Genomic DNA, 4,338 nt, shown 5'->3' with positions numbered 1-4,338 from the left:
TTGAGTGGGATAATTCCATGCGGGGTATTAATCCCTAAAGCAAACTGATCAGAAATGGGTCCTGGCAGTTTTGGCCCCACAGGCCTTAATGTGGGATAATACCATAGGGGTATTAATCCCTGGAGCAGACTGATCAGGAATGAGTCCTGGCAGTTTTGTAATTGTCCCCTCTGTTTTGTAATTGTAGTGTCTCAGCAGAGTGGTACACCTGAGACTGGATGTCCGGGCTGCAGCCATAGACCTGGGCCCTTTTTGCTGTTTCACAGCTATTGCATTTCAGCCTAGCTGTGTGGCTGAACCCCAGCCATATGTTTAGCTGGCAGATTCGGGCCAGAGTGAAGCCTGGCATGGTTTGAGCCAGGGTGGAACCTGGAACTAATTGTTGGTTATTCAGGCCTCAATGTAGTATAGGCCTGGCTGGCTTTTGCTGCCCAGTTCAGGCCCAGTGAGATAGGCCTGGGACTCCTTTTGTTCCTCTTTGTAGTTTATGCCCCAACCAAGCAGCGTGACTGGGTGCTAGTCGTAGTTCAGGCCCAAGCCAAGATAGGCCTGACCTTTCCTTCGAGTCCTTTTGAAGTTTTCTGCCCAGCAGAGCTGGGATTGGGACTAGAAATTTTGGGGTGCAGTATGCTGACAAAAGCCGCAGTTAACCCCTCAAAGTTACCATGCGGAAGTGGAGATCGGTGCTCTACCATGGGAGCAACGGAGTCCCTTGTAATGCAGAAGGACCCACGCTCTCAAGCAGCTCCCCATGACACAGTAAACTCAAGGGGCAGCTCAGGACTCTCCAGTGTGCTTCCCCACACCCCTGCAGCCCATTGCTGAAGAGCAGGTATAGGGGTGCAGCCCCTGGTGAGCCCCAAGGCCTAGGCTGCCTGCATATGGGTGAAGCCTCCCCAAAAGGATGCCACCTGTAGACTTTTCTAGCTAACAGTGTTTTAAAATGATTTTTTTTTCCTTTGTTCCTTGTAATAAATGTTGGTTTTGTGTTTACACTGCTTGCGAGGAGGGGGGTTTTGTTTATATGGGGTGCCCCAGCAAATTTAGTGTTCCCAGATTTCTGGGTGGGAGCTTGAGCCACTGATACAATTGATAAGGTACTGTAAAAATGTGAACCCAGCCTTTTTTTACTGCTGACTGGTGCCCAGAAGAAGGGTTACATTACTATAGTATAAATTTAAAAAATAATGATGGAGAGAAGGGGCAGGAATGTTAACTACTACTCTTTGTAGTACTGTAGAAAGACTGTGCCTACCTTGTTCCAAACGTGAAGAGGCTCCTTTCATCCTCTCTCTTTTACTTCTAGGACAGGAGATACACACTTTAAAATACAGCTAAAAACGAAATCCTTGAATAAAAGTAATCTTAGATTGCTGTTAATTGAGAACTAATATTTCATGGATCTGTTTTCTAAAAATTTACATCCTTCTATCACAGGGGTGAGTAAAATAGCAGATCTGGCTGGTGGCAGACTATTTCCCAGCAGCCCCTGCCAGTGTCACTGCAGCCAGTTTCCAATGGAGACCCCAACAGTGGCAGGATTGTGACAGCACAGGGCCAGGGTTTCCATGGAGACCAGCCCCAGCAGCACCGGCAGGGTGAGCAACTCGGGGCAGGGAGCTGCTCTGGAGCTGGGGCTGGGATCTTGTGGCAGTGACAGCGTGGGACATATGGGCAGGGAATCACAGTTCTGCCCCAGCTGTGGACCACACTGTCACAGCCGCAAGATCCCAGCCCCGGAGCACTTCCCACCCAGCTGCATATCCTGCCAGCACTGCTGGGGCTGGTCTCCATGGAAATCCTGGCCTGGCACTGGCACTGCTCTGCTGCTGCTGGGGTCTCCATGGAAACCAGCTACAGCAATGCAGGCAGGGGCTGCTGGGAAATGCAGTCTGCCGTGGCACCGATCCAGCCCACAGGCTAGACTTTGTCCACCCCGTTCTTTCTGGTGTTCATCCCCTAATGTTGAAGCAGGGCTAGTTGCAATTAATGATTATTCTTTATATGCTCCATTTTGAGTATTATTATGTAATTACTTTACCAGTTCCCCAGAAACAATATTATGGGTTTCTGTGAAATTACAGATCCACCTTAAAATCAATGAAAATGCAAAGATTTAATTCCAGTTCAGACTACAGGGTTAAACTGTAAAAAGTAGAATAACCTGTAGAGTAATAGAGTCAGGGTTTTTCCCCATAGAAACACAAAGCCAAAATACAATGTTTGTTAATGTCTTGCTTTCTCAATTACATTGGGACTTTTATTAAGCATAAATGACATTTTATTTGTCATTGTACAAACACACATGAGATACAGACTTTGCTCAGAGAAAGATAAGGAGTCTTAACCTACATGTGATGTTGATTTTCTTAAAAAATTCATTGTTGCAACTTCAGAAGTGAGTTTACAGTGACCTCTATTGGACAGTCCTAAAATAGGTGCACTTGTTTTCCAATCTAGGACATAGGATACAATAACTAGATTGAACCAGACTATTCTACAACATAGCCATACACAGCAGAGACCCTCCACACGCAGATCTCCCTGCCTATATGAAAAGCAAAGAGGGTAACCGTCCTTTGTAGCAACATGCATCTAGGAACATGGAATATATGGGGATGCAAGTCATAGTTCTCTGAGATGTGTCTTAACTTTTTAAAATCTCTATTCAGGGTCATCAGTATATGGGAAGAGTCCCTGGTAATCCAGCTGAAGTGGAGAAGTACTTCCAGGGGGTGTGAGGGGTAGAGAGCCTGATCCTGTGAGATGTTGAGACAGGTATAGCTAGGAAGCAGAATAGCTGTCACAGGATGTTCAATTCAATCTCCCTTCTGGGCAAAGTAAAGTGAAACTGAGTGATACACTTTGTGCAATCCCCCTGTGGAACAGGGGCTGTCAGCGTACAGATAAGAAATCATTTGATTTCTGTCCTTTGGGCTGTTTTGGCCAAGAAATAAGATACTACATTTCTTCACAGAAGACACAGTGGAGCGAAGCAAAGGTGAATGGGTACAGAGCCTGATCTCTATACATTTCTAGTCCCCGTTTGAAGCCCAAAGAGACAAAGTGAACTCCAGAAGTATATCCTAAGTTAGGCCCACTTAGCTGGATCTTTTGAAGTTTGTGCTCATCACAGCTCCAGCTAAATCATGGTGAACACTTCCTACAATGAGCCTTTGGCTCTGCTGCTGTTTAGAACAGTGTTTCCCAACCGGTGTGCCACAGCACACTGGTGTGCCATCAGACATTACTAGGTGTGTCGTGGGATATTGGGGGGGCATAGCTTCCAGCAGGGCATGGCTCCAGCCAGTGCCACCACTGCTTCCCTGCACCACCACCACTTGGCTGCCAACCCCTCCGCCCCCCAGTCCACATCTGGTCACGTGCCACCCGCTCCCTCTCCCTTCCTTCCCCTCCAACCCCACGTTCCACATTTGGGCGGTGTGCTGTGTGATGGGAGAGGCCACGTAAGTGTGCCATGGGATAAAAATGGTTGGGAAATGCTGGTTTAGAACAATACAGAAAGCTAACTAGTAGGAGTGGGGAGGGAACCATTAGGTCCAAATCCTCAGAGTAGAAACACTACTCTGGCGAACCATTATCAGCCTTATACCTGAGCAATGCAAAACCTTCTGACAACTCTAATACCTAGGAAGCGAAAAATATCAAAAAAGCAATACAGCTGTGTGTTTTACCTATTGTAATTACCATACACAGGTATTGATTTTAGCTGAGGACAGCATCGAAATATATTGAACTGAGAAGTGCATATTGATCCCACTTCAGTCAATATTTGTCTTGAAAGATAATTAATCTTGAGGTTGAATAAAAACAAATGTCATCCATATATTTTTGTACTTTTTCAGGTTCTGCTTCATATGTGCATTAATTAGTAATAAGAGAGGTAGTGTAAAGGATCTCTATTTGCAGATGAAGCAACTGAGACATAGAGAGCTTAGTTACTTGTCCAAGGCCATGGAGGAGATGAGCATGAGAGCTGGGATCCTAGGGTTCATACTCTTCTATACTTGTTCCTTAACTTTATTTGCATACTGAAATCTCTATTGATTTTTTTAAGTCATTAACCTCCATGGACTGTATTAAAAAACAAATCCTTTCCTTTTACCAGTATGGGATCACTTAACACATTAGGAGCCCAGCTAGAAACAGAACCCAGATATCCAGGCTGCTAGTTCCTTGCTTAAACAGGAGGCCCACCAGCAACAACAAATTGTCACCTTATTTCAGTGGTGGCCAAGCTTTTTGACAGGTATGCCATCAGTTAAGTCCTCTGCTCTCCCTATGTGCTGCTCTATCCTCTGCTCCCTCCCTGCTCCA

Source organism: Alligator sinensis, unplaced genomic scaffold, assembly GCF_000455745.1.
Source record: "Alligator sinensis unplaced genomic scaffold, ASM45574v1 scaffold392_2, whole genome shotgun sequence".
In the NCBI taxonomy this organism is placed as follows: domain Eukaryota; kingdom Metazoa; phylum Chordata; order Crocodylia; family Alligatoridae; genus Alligator; species Alligator sinensis.
This window is presented reverse-complemented; position numbering follows the sequence as displayed.